This window comes from Rhagoletis zephyria, unplaced genomic scaffold, assembly GCF_001687245.7.
Source record: "Rhagoletis zephyria isolate East Lansing unplaced genomic scaffold, Rhagoletis_zephyria_1.1 Rzeph_scaffold_07787, whole genome shotgun sequence".
Classification (NCBI taxonomy): Eukaryota; Metazoa; Arthropoda; class Insecta; order Diptera; family Tephritidae; genus Rhagoletis; species Rhagoletis zephyria.
The window spans coordinates 15,519-29,226 of NW_016164869.1; the positions used below are offsets into that span (position 1 = coordinate 15,519).

At 32.2% G+C, this 13,708-nt stretch overlaps 1 long non-coding RNA gene across 1 annotated transcript; it reads left to right on the forward strand.

The window, feature by feature from the left end:
- Nucleotides 1-3,280: 3,280 nt before the first annotated feature.
- On the forward strand, nt 3,281-8,882 carry LOC108374516 (uncharacterized). Its single transcript, XR_001849055.1, has 3 exons — nt 3,281-3,292; nt 7,316-7,320; nt 8,790-8,882. It is a non-coding gene; the product is annotated as an uncharacterized LOC108374516 (long non-coding RNA).
- Nucleotides 8,883-13,708: the final 4,826 nt, after the last annotated feature.

The following is a 13,708-nucleotide window of genomic DNA, read 5'->3' on the forward strand; positions in this document are numbered from 1 at the left end:
CTTAGACGAGTGTGTTTGAAAGTAAAATACAGCTTCAGAAAGACTAAACCAAATTTTGAAAATATGCCTCTCCGAAGACATTGCTATGATATCTGTGTTAGGTAAGGTTAGGTTTGTTTCGAGTGGATCCAAGTGGATGAAAAGCTCGTGTCCAATATGTTACCACAATATTCAAATGCTCATTTCTTTATCTGTACACAATTAAACGGCTCTCACCTACAATCTTCTTTCTTATTAAATGTCAAACCTGAACAAATTGAAATGCGTTGTATATTTAATGCGGACCGGTAATAAACCAGAATGCTCTAGTTTCACATTAGTCTATAGGTAAGCCGACTTACGAATAAACACATCCTTGTACATAGTCTTATTAAAAATCCATATATTCACAAGCTTCAAACATGCATACATACACAAATACATACATACATAGATGTTTGTCAATAATAAATCAATAAGTTTTTATGCATGATTAAAAAATTAAGAACGCAAAGCGGCGCGACATCTTAATGAGCGTAAAACCATCAATAGCATCACGAGTTCGACAGCTGACAATCAATCGCTGCAGATGGCGACCCGGGATCAAGGTCCATTAGGTTTTATGTAGCATTTTAATAATATTTCTACATTCTATGCGCAAGTAAAAGTATTAATTTTATTACATTCTATTCGTATATTTTTCATGGTATGGTTTTAGGACGCTTCTCTTTACATATACATAAATCCATATGTAGTGCAGACTGTCATTAACCCTTAAAAGGTGAAAAATCTAAAAGTGCGCAAAAGTGTTAAATACAGATTAGTGTAGGGGTTTTCTTTGTTTTGTTTTTGTTCGCTCAACACTTCTTCATCTCAAATTTTGCTGATTTGAACTGAAAAATTCGCAATTGGAAGTTTGTTAAAAAAAAATTTTATTCATTTCACATCGAATTGGGTTCCACATCAATTCACGCAAATCAATAGATGTTTGTGCACAGGTACATATGTGTGTTGATGTTAATAATGTTTGTCAATCAATGCACCTTGGGCCTAAGACGCATATATTTGGGCGAAAATTCTCTATTTGAAAGATCAAAAGCAAATGGTCAAGCAATTGGTGATATTCTAAGTGATTTGCTTAAAACTTCATAATTAAATTAAAATTTATAACTAAAATTTTATGAAAAAAATTAGCAGAGACTCAGTCATCAAAACGGTATACAGTAATTCAAATCGTAAATCTAGCTGGGCGAAGATGAATTTTAACACCACTTCTTATCTAGGGGATCTTTGGGTCGCTGATTATGAATCTGAAGTCATTTACTATAAATTCAAAATGGCGGACGGGAAATTTAAAGAATCGGTAGACTTCTATGAAACTGGGTATCCAGGGGTTTTCTGGATCGCTTATTACGAATCTGAAGTAATTTACTAAAAATTCAAATTGACAGATCCAATATAGCGGACGAAAAATTTAAGGAATCGGTAGATTTTTATAAAAGTGTGTATCTGAAACGCTGAATACGAATCTAAAGTCATTTATCAGAAATGCTAAATGACGGATCTAATGTGGCGGACGAAAAATTTAAAAAATCTTAGATAACCCTCATATTTGAACATTTTTTGTTCAGAGATTATACTTATGACGATTACAAATTTATTAAAAATTAATACAATTTCTGGAAAAGTTAGTTATTTAAATATTATATATTTTGCATTATATAAAGATTTTTATTTTATTTTCAACTCATAATAAAAATTACTAAATACTATTTAAAATACTTCATTCGAACTGATGATTCTCTAATAAATACAGTGCTTATCATAACTATGTGACAACCATGTATTAAAAAGTTTTGACTATTTATGTTATTATTATTTCATTTTAATTATTATTATTATTTTTTTAATATATTTTGTTCTTTAACAGAAACCGTATTAATCTAAGTTTAAAACTTCGCGCACAAGCAACACAGATTTTGAGTAGGCAGTTTTGTATGCCATTAAATTTTTGTATAACAAAGTGCAAGTTGAGTTTTGGCAATTTTTCTGTTGAAGGTGTATCTCATTTTCTCCATATAAAAAAATCATCGAACCACAAAAAAATCGTCCCCCATATTGGATCAGTCAATTCAAATTTGTAGTATATTTTTAAATATATTGTCAGGAATATATTACGAGTATCATAAAGTAATTTAAAAGCAAATCAAATTTTGACTTTGATTCAGCTAGATTTGCGATTCCAACCACTGTGCGCAAGGCCGCTCTTCGCTGAATAGGCAAAGTAAAACGATAGAACTTTCCATAGAATACTGAAAACGGGCGTTTTTCACTAAAATTGTTCTGTAGGCCAAATATTTAACACATATTTGTTTTATTTTCAAGTGTACAAGTAGGCCTTCAAGAAAATCAGTGAAGAAATGCAGATTGCTTTCAATTATTTTAACCCTTAAGTACTGTTGTTGATCTCTCAGACCACGACAAACTTTTTAGATTAAAATACATATTTCGTTTACGCTCCAATAAATTTCGTACTACGAATAGCTTTTACCGAATCAGCAGTGAGTTAACTCCCGTAGCTATGTACTTATAAACGTGTGCGGTGAAAAGAGCGGTAGTATTTGCATTTAATTTGTTTGTGCGTGGTCTGTGAGACACCAAGCCTTAGCATTGACGTAACTATTTTTCGATTTATTTTTTAATGTCTCCTACCTATCTGACGATATCTGTCAGGGATAGGCTAAATATAGTAAAACTATGTTTTTAGTTTTTCTCGCAGGATTTTTTAAAGACTTGAAAATTTTAAAAATATGATTACTTAAAAAACATTATTTAAAAAATTCGCTGCAATGCACAAAAACAGTATGGGTTTTACATTAAAGAGAAGATTCTGTAGAATTAACGCAGATTCAATTTTTTGATACANACATTATTTAAAAAATTCGCTGCAATGCACAAAAACAGTATGGGTTTTAGATTAAAGAGAAGATTCTGTAGAATTAACGCAGATTCAATTTTTTGATACACAAAAGCGAGAGGTATCGTAAATGTCCTTTTAAAATTGTATCCTTGAATATCCTTGAAATTTTGCAATAATTATTTTTTTTCTAAATTATATGTTAAGGACTAAGATACCCATATTGCAATATTTACTTTGTCTTATCAATTAACTTAAACTGCAATTTTCAAACAACGGGCAACTCTCAAATTTTTTTATTTTTAAGTTAGATATCTAGGAATACATTGGTGAATACTGCATTCGATTCCATGCATTAGTTTTCGAGAGGCAAAAATTCTAAAAATTTGTTGATTTGTCTCAATATTTCTTTAATATCTATAATATCCAGACATCGGCCTATTACAATTATATTATTTATATAGATTTTCGAAGTTACTTTTTTGTTTTAGCTACGGCGGTATTTTTAAGCTGTGAGCCACGGTAAGAAAACAGCGCGATAAGCCAGTTTTTGACATTAGCTGAATACGCGTAGTATTTTTTTCTTTTTAAACATATGTATGAATCACTTTTTTTGTTTTTGTTCTTAACATATGGTTTCAGATATTGCCAATAAAGTTTGAATTAAAGTAACTTAAAAAAAAAAAAAAATCGAACGCTTTAATTGTTTTGTAAAGTCATAAACAGTCACTAAAAACAGTTTTTGGTGAAACGATCTATACATATTTTTATTACTTAACAATAAAGTTGGTTTGGCCTCATAGACCAATATAAGTATTTAGTTATGTCTAATTTTTGAAGCACACTAGTTAAGGGTTGAAAAAGCCTTACTAAGCCTTAAAAATGGACGTTTTTCACATAAATTACTGTCGCCATATCAATTTGACAATTTTTTGTTGAAGGTGTCGCTCATTTTCTCCATATAAAATAATGTTTGAAATTTTTTTATATGGAAAAAACGTGCGAAACCTTCAACAAAAAAAAAAATGCTAAAAATCAATGGTAAGCCCTAGCTACCTCAAACTTGCACTTTGTTATACTAAAATTGAATGGGCTAAAAAACTGCATACACAGCTTTCTTCTAGAGAGCTTAAATAAAAAGTGCAATATTTGAATGATATATTGCAGAATTTTATTTAATTTTGCACAAGGTTTGAAACTCTGATTGTTTGGGTTTTTGTTGTAGAATTAACCATATTTTTATAAAAAATTAGCAAAAAATAAAATATTTAAAAAATAGTTGCCCGTATTGTAAAAAATTCGCTGTACCTAAACTTTTTTGACTGACTGCATGCACTTCTTTGAGTTGTGTATGAGGTAAATGAGGAAGCACGTGTCGGACTCCGCATCAAGTCTCATGAATAGTGCTTTACAGATAAGAGCACAGTACTTATGTGTAACCTTAACTCAATTTCCAACGCAAAGCCAAACTCGAATAAACTATAAAAAGTAATAAAATAAGCACGCACTAAGGCCCTCGAAAAAAATAACAACGTCATCAATGAATTTAAATATATCAATGAACATATGACAAAACCACTTATCTTGTGTTCGACAAATTTTTCTTTGTAGCGTGAAATCGTTTGGTTCCCATACAACATATTAACTTTTAACCAATCATATGTCAAGTTTTAAGCTGGCATTTTCATAAAAGCTTAGTAAAATTATACAATTTTTTATGTAAGTTCCTTTCTTTTTCCATCTAAAATTAAAGAATTTAAAATTACATAAGTTGTTTTGTCAAAGATATGTTTTAAAGAATGTAATCTTGCATGGCCTGCGTAAAAATTTAATTCACCTACATACAGTCACTTACAGAAGTATTCGTAATTTAGTTTTTTCAAAATATTCAAAATGTTTTCCAATATAATTTTTTTTTGTTAATTTTAATTAAAAAAAAAAAAANCACTGAAGTATTCGTAATTTAGTTTTTTCAAAATATTCAAAATGTTTTCCATTATAATTTTTTTTTTGTTAATTTTAATTAAAAAAAAAAAATTAATTTTAATTTAAAACAGTGGTCAGCAGGCCATAGCTCACTGAGCGCTCTCTGAGTACATGTGTGTTTCACTCGTATACGAAGACCAACAGCTGAGCAGTGCATGTAACACACACAGTCTCAGTTTTGAATCGTACTAAAATTGAACGGGTTACAAAACTGCATACCGAAAATTTTTCTAAAAATTCTGAATAAAAAGTTCAAAATTTTTATGAACATTTTTTTAAGTTTGACTCATTTTAATGAATATTGTAAAAAGTTTGCAAGAATGATTTATATGGTTTTCGGTATAGAATGAGTTGTATTTTAAATGAAAATAAGCGAAAAAGATTTATAATGGAAAACAGTTTGAATATTGTGAAAAAACTAATTTATGAATACTTCTGTGATTGACTGTATGTACTTCTCTGTCATCAACCTTGCGCCCTTAAGCAGTATTCAGTACGTTACAATTCTCACGTAGGCACAAGCAGCCCTTTACGTTTTTATATATGCTTTCCTCCTTCCACTTATGCCTAGTGTAAATCGTAAATTTTGACGTAGTCGAATATATGTATGTAACTCCCGTGATTGAACACAATTATGTTTTTATTTTTTTTATTTTAATATTTATTGTTATTGAGCTTTGTACCACGATTATGTTTAAAAANGTATGCTTTCCTCCTTCCACTTATGCCTAGTGTAAATCGTAAATTTTGACGTCGTCGAATATATGTATGTAACTCCCGTGATTGAACACAATTATGTTTTTTTTTTTTAATTTTAATATTTATTGTTATTGAGCTTTGTACCACGATTATGTTTAAAAAAAAAAATGGAGAAAGCAACAAAGTCTAAGCGGTAGAAGTTATAGCAGCTATTTCGGAGATCGCCACATCACCTCATCAGACTTCTTTTTTATAGGCTTCAGCAGGGATCGAACCCGCGTCATCGATGTGCAAAGTCAGAAGCGTTAACCACTGAGCTATGCACACCCCGTAAACTCTTGTTGCTAATTCATTTCCTTATTCAACCTAGCAGTATCAAGTACGTACAGCTGATTTGCCGCTTTTAAACTTGACAGCGTGGTTCTTGTTGTCAATTCTATACACTCGTTTGTTTTATTATATAGTTTCAGGCAGGCTCTTCCTAAACCAAATGAGCAAAAACTGTTATTACTCAAATAAAATCGAATTATTATTGAGCTTTTTTTTATCATTAGCTTGCGTCAGCACTTGTCAGCTTCCTAGTTTTACTCAACGGAACACAAAAATATTGTAAAATATTTTTATTTAATTGGGCCCTACAAACACATTAAATAACAACAAAGAAACACACACACGATATGCACATTAATTAATTGTTATTAGACAAAACCTTGACCTCTATTTTCCATATCTAATTTTGTTTATTTATATTAACACAACCTTTCAATTCTGACAAAATAACAACTGATCATGAGGGCAACCAAAAATTGTCATTTGGAACTACTATATAGTTTGAAGTGCTTTCAAAAAACTAACAAGAAAGCTGTTTTTTCTATAAAAAAAAAGTAAGTGTGCCTGAGCTACACTGGAGAAGTGAAACTTATGGTGGTTTCGTTTCTACCATAAAATGTCGCCTTTTGATTGCCCTTTTCCCTTTTCTTGTTCGATTCTAACTTAAAGGCAAAGGGTGAGAAAATTGTGTGTTCGTTTCTTAATATGTCACACTCTTTTAAGGCAAATAAGGCACCTTTTCTGCCCTTTGCAGCTTTGCCAGGGGAGATGGTTGCCCTGAAAATCAGATGGTTGTTTAAAACGATAATATGATGAAATTTTTGATGTGGACAAGGACAAGAAAGCTAAACATGCATTTTCAAAGGGTTGAGTGTAACATTAAACAACATTTTTTGGTAGAAACGAAATCACCAATGTATACATACACACATCTGCTTTTGCTTAAGGTTATATTTTTTCTCCTTTTAACCGACTTCCAAAAAAAGGAGGAGGTTATCAGTTTCTTCAGAATATATTTTTGTTTTTTTGAGTTGAAACTTCTTTAGCGGCGGTTGGTTGGTGGGAGTATATTGGTAAATTCAGCGGAAGTTGCACACGGATCTGGTTGGGACGGAAATGATGCAACGGAAATGGTGCAACGGAAATGATTGGGACTGAAACAAGTACTTCTTATGTGTATGCATATGGTATCTATAAATTTAACAAAAACTTGCTAACAAAAGGTTAAAGAATAACACTTAGAAAAAGACCAATACAAGAATGAAAGTAAAGGTGACTACGTACATAAATGAAGAAAATGATAAAGGCAAAGGTGAAAATAACAACAAAAACAAAGATGCGTAAAGATAAAGGCAAAAATGAAGACCAAGGTAAATCTAAACACTTTACTTATATATATAAAAGCAAAGGTGAAGGGAAATATGTAGCTGAAAAAAATGATGAACATAAAAGTAAAGACAAAGAGGAGGATGAGGATACCGATAAAAGCAAAGATGAAGATAGGGGAAAAAAGATTAAAATAGAGGTAATTAAAGAGAGGGAGAGAAAGGATATAGAGACAGACACAGAGACTTAATGTGGGAACTATTTGTGGATTTTAGAGATTTTCGGGATTCTCGAAACCTACCGATAAAATAATCGATATTTTTATCGGTTTTTGTTATCGATATTTATCGATTTGTTATCGATATTTACCGATTTTGTTATCGATATTCATCGATTTTGTTATCAATAATTATCGATTTTGTTATCGATATTTATCGACTTTGTTAGCGATATTTATTAATTTTCGTTTTAATTGCATTTATGCTGTTATGCTGTTTTTCCATTATCTTCATTTTTATCTTTATACTCTATCGATTATAAAATAGATAATAACGTCCAACAAAATTTCAATAACAAAACCGATAGAAATATCGATAACAAATTCGATAAAAGTTTAAATAGCAACATCGATAATACCATTGGTAGCAAAATCGATAAATATCGATAACAAAACCGATAAGTATCGATAACAAAATCGATAAATATCAATAACAAAATCGATAAATATCTATAACAAAAAAAATCGATAAGTATCGATAACAAAATCGATAATTATTGATAACATAATCGATAAATATCGATAACAAAATCGATAAACATCGATAACAAAATCTATAAACATCGATAACAAAATCGATAAATAACGATAACAAAATCGATAAATATCGATAACAAAATCGATAAATATCGATAACAAAGGCGATAACTATCGATATCAAAATCGATAAATATCCATAACAAAGACGATAACTATCGATAACAAAATCGAAGATTATCGATAACATGATCGACAAATATCGATAATAAAATCGATAAATATCGATAACAAAACCGATAAAAATATCGATCATTATATCGATAAGTTCCGAAAATATCGATGGCATAATTGATAACAATATCGGTAAAAATTTCTATAACAAAATCGATAAAAATATCGATAACAGAATCGATAAAAACTCGATTATTTTATCGATAAGTCTCGAGAATCCCGAAAATACCTAAAATCGCAAAATAGTTCCCAGATTGCGTCTCTGTGTCTCTCTCTATATCCTTTCCGCTTTAGTTACCTTTATTTTGATCTTTCTTCCCCTATCTTCGTCTTTACTTTTATCGGTATCCTTATCCTTATTATCTTTGGTTTTACTTTTATGTTTATCATTTTCTTCATCTATATATTCCCCTTCACCTTTGCTTTTATGTATATAAGTAAAGTGTTTAAATTTACCTTGGTCTTCATTTTTGCCTTTATCTTTACTCATCTTTGTTTTCACAATACGCAAAAACTTAGAAAAGACCTGCGAGAATAGGATCGAATCACACCATCTATTTGTAGCCGCCTTCGACAGCATGAAGATAAGTTGTCTTTATGGCGCGATGTCTGAATTTGGTATCCCCGCGATACTAATACGGCTGTGTAAAATTACCTTGAGCAATACCATCAGCTCTGTCAAAATTGGGATGGACCTCTCCTAGCCATTTGATACCAAACGAGGTTTCAGACTACCTTTCGTGTAAAATCTTGAAACCCCGGCTCCGCTGGCTTGGCCATGTCGTCCAAATGGAAAGAAACGCTCCCGCTCTGAAAGTATTCAACGCGGGCCGCGATGCGGCTAAGAGAAGAAGATGAAGGCCCCCACTGCGATGGAAAGATCAGGCGGAGAAGGACTTGGCTTCACTTGGCATTTCCAATTGGCGTCAGGTGGCACAGAAGAGAAGTGACTAGCGTGTTTTGCTGAACTCGGCACAAATTGCTTAGGCGCATTTAAGAAGAAGAAGATGTATTAACATATGGCAAAATAATTAAATCCATATTATGTGCATATGTAAGCAAATAACAAATTAAATTTCTACATTCATTCGTATCAGGCAAATGTGGAAAATTCCGAAACAAATGAAACATCGTATAAAAAATTAGAAACCAGCGTTGATGCCGGCGAAAATCCTAAGTGGAAAGGTCAGAAAATAAGGAATCAACTGTTGTTTTTGCGCTTTCCTTTATATACATTTACACTATTTTTGTACAGATATGTAGAATTTATTTCTTAATACGAGAGTACAATAAACCGTGCTAACAGGAACAGGCCATAACCTTGAACCAGTTACGGCCCCAACTACTGCATCATTTATGTATTATTAATTACCCCAGCCGACAGGGATTGTAATACGGCTGTCGCGCTTACTACACACCGGGTGTGGATGCCGGTGTCGACAGTTCTCGCGTAGGGTATAATATAATACATTCGGAATCAGAATCAAACAGATATTGTTGTAATAAGCAACAGTTGTAATCCGTCACAAAAAATGTTATAAATTATACATAACTGAATTCGCTAAGTACACGGAATACGACGAGCAGGTATCAGATACGAGTGTACGCCTCACACACATGCATCCAGATGCATGTAGAAATGTGTGTGTGTGTGTGTGTGTGTGTGTATGTACAAACTCGATTACGATCGCTAATGCAAAAGGCGAATTTAAAAACACGATAAATTATTTTAATTTAATTGGGATTTTGCGACTTCGCATAGCTGAATCACACTCATATCGACAGTAGTAAATGAGATGATAATGATGGTCATTGCTGATGACAGCGTTGACGGCGACTGCAATGAATGCAAGGTGGCAGCAGAGTGTTTGGTTGCAATAACAGAATATCTTAGTAGTGATTGTTATTTAATAGTTCAACAAAAATTTATGTCTGATTTATTACTTATGGATAAGTACAGAGTACGTTGTTGATCTGATAAGAAATAAATATGCACATTTTCGTTAGCAGAGAAAAACAAATATGTATCTATGTTCAAGGTTGGCGAAAGAGTAAAAGCCAGTATGCAGCTCTGAAGAATAGCAAAAACTGCATATAAAATTATTTCTTGATGAAATAGTGAGGCAACAGGCTGTCACAGGCGGTGAAGTATCAGATGTCAAAATTCCTTGGACACACACTCACATTAAATAAAGACAATTTTTTTCTTGACTAAAGTAGCACTATAGCTATTGTTCTCTTGTACTCCGATAATTGCAAAAACGAGGTGACGGGAAATAATGACATAGGAAGCTGTCGGGGAAGCCTAACATTGAGGAAAGGGTAAGAAAGGCGTCGGTTGCCTTGTACTTCTGTAGCGGAGTTATCGGTAAAGGTGAGGTCTCTCGCCCAAAGTAATTCATTAGCTCTATGAAACCAGATTTCAGCCGTTCTTGTTTCACGGAGCCCTTGTCTGGTGGAACTTAATATAGAAGGTTACACTTGTAAACGGATATTGCCGACAGAATTGTCGCAGTACGAACTGCTATTATGCTAAGGGAAACCGGGTGGTAACACTCTGGAGTTATGGCGGGCTTCGACTTAGCCCTGAACACATTGATTACAATGCCTGCCAAATGGCTACCAAAAGCTCCTTTTCTACCTATATTCCCTCAAGAGATGACTGCGTAGGGCGGGGTTACTCGAAGAAGGTAGCGGTAATCTTCTTCACGGACTGATAAAAACTTGGACACAGTTTTGGTGGAGGTGTATTTTGTCGGAAACCACCAAAACTATTCAGACTTCGGGACTTCTGAAGTGTCTTTCAGGTGGAAATAGCCTACATCACGAAGCGGTAGAGTTCTTTTAGTTTAGGTGCCGGGTCACAGTGACATCGTGGGAAACTGCGTGGCTGATGAGCTGGCATTGGAACGGCACCCTTAAAGCGTTATCCCCAGGTAAGGAGGAACTAGGGGCGCCTCAGTCCTCCTGTGGTACACTCTTGGATGGTTGGGCCTTATAAAATGGGCAAGAGAAGGTGATGCTCCTATTGTGACATAAAAACGAAAACTAAGACGTTCCTCTGCTGTGAAAAATGTTTTCATAGGGTACTTCAAAATAATTTTTGCAGCGCAAGACTCGAGTGACCCACTGTTACCCCTTAAAGGTGCCGAATACCACATTACCTCTCAAGAGCTAGTGATGGGGGTTCGGACAGACCATTGTGCGATTGGTATTCAGGCAGTAAGACTATGAATTTCAACTGATCATTTTAGTGTCAGCTCCACACTTTCTTTTAGACTGTCCAACCTTCCCGAGGCTAAGATGGCAGCGTTTTGGCTCGCGCTAAACCGCATTCGAAATTTGGTAATCGGCTCGCGGCGCTATGAAATAGTTGGTCACATTAAGTATTACATATATGGGAAATAATGTCATTGATATTAAGAGGTTCACTTCGGAAAAGGTAAAAAAAAAAAAAATTTTAATTCAACAATTTTTATTGAGCTCTAGGCTGTTTTTAAATGAAAAACTATTGTGGAAAAGCAACAATAAGTTTTACTTTTTTGAAAAAATAGTTTTTAAAAAATTATTAAACGGTTTCATTTGATCATTTGCAATTTTATTTCTTCGTTGATAGCTTGATCTTTTTGTAAAAGAACAGACTTTACCATAAATTAAAAAAATTTACAAAAAATCGCATTTTTCAATTTGTTTCCCTGTTAAAGTTTGCATTTTTATCATTCACAATGCAAACTTAATGTTAAAATATTTTGCGAAAGTGACCTCATATAGAAAAACGGTATACGGGGCCAAAAGCTACGACTTAAAATTAAGTTTACGTGTTTCGGCGTTTTTTTGTGCTAAATAAAAAATTTAGTCCAATGTTAAATAACAATTCGGGTACCAAATGAAAGAAGATATTCTGTAGAATTAAGAAAAAAAAAAACTATTTGGTTTGCAAGGTATTCGTCCTTGAGGTATTGAAAATACTCTTTCAATTAATTTTATTTTTTAAGCTAAAAAAGTTAGGAGGAAATTCGAGAATGTCGTCGAGTGGTCGTCGAGTCGCCCATAACATTTATTTTTTTTTTTCAAAAATAATTTTTGCAAAATTTCAAGGATATTCAAGGATAACATTTTGAAAGGACATTTTCAATAGCAATCTTCGTTATGCATCAAAAAACTTTATCGGCTTTAATTCTACAGAATTTTCTCTGTAATTTCATACCCGTTTTGTTTTTCCACATCGCACTGAATTTTTTAAAATAATTTTTATTTAATATAATTTTTCAATTATATTCAACCTTTTTATTCAGCTTGAGACCGTTTTCAATGAAAATTTTTGCGGAAAACGGCCCCAGTAAAATTGTTGAATATAATTGTTATAAGGCCATAAATAACAAAACCATATAATTTTTCAAATTTCAAAGTTCTTTAAAAAATCCTGAGAAAAACTTAAAACGATGTTTTATATTTGGCCCATTTTTGTGCAAAATTAAATTCATTTAAAAAAGTCGCTTATTGTCTCGAGATTCCAAAACATGGTCAGTGTGGAGAATTTCAACTAAATTTCAATTCATAATAAAAAAATTACTTACATTTGGTAGGTATCTAGTATTTGAGCTACGTAAATTTTTTTATTATCTTTATAGGTGGCGTCGGTTTTTGGCAATTTTCTTGCTCAAAGTGTTTAGAAGTTTTATTTTTGTTTTTTGTTTATAAAAAATTAGCGGAAAAATTTATATAAAAAATGTTTGCATATTTTGGAAAAAATTCTCCGTGCTAATAATTTTGTGTGGTACCATATATTTATTATAAATAAAAAAATGTTAATTAAATTACTTCATTATGATAATTAAAAGTAGTTAGCATGGTGAAGTATTCATAGTAAATACAGTATCGTACAGTGGACTTATTCCGCATTCAACGAAAAAAAAAAAACAAATTTAGGATAAAATTGTATAGCTTTCTTTTGTTGACTTTAGCAAGGAATCGACATTCATTGAATTTATGATTACAGGTATAAATAGGGGATATCTGTGTCTTTCTAATTTTTTTTTTCCAAAAGTGGATTTATAGTACTTTCCTAAAATACGGCTCATATATACATATGTATATGTGCAAAATTTTATTGAAATCCATCCAGCTGTTTTTTTTTTTAACGTGAACGAGCGACAATCTTACTCACAAACTTTCCCTTTTATAATATTAGTAGGATTTTTACTTAATAAAAACTTTACACAAAATTCGTTTTTTATTTTTTTTTTGTTGGAATTTATACTGGATTTCCACTAGGAATTAAATGGCATAAATGACAAAGTCGAGCATTAGAAAATAATCATGTCATTACATTAAAAAAATAGTCGTTAAGTTCGTTTCCACATGGCATTTTTTTTTAATGTCATACATTTTTTGCCATTTCAATGCCTAGTGGAAATTCGGCATTAGACTTAGAAATGCTAATATCCTTTCCCTTCTTTTTTCTTACAGGTAAGCTACCTCTT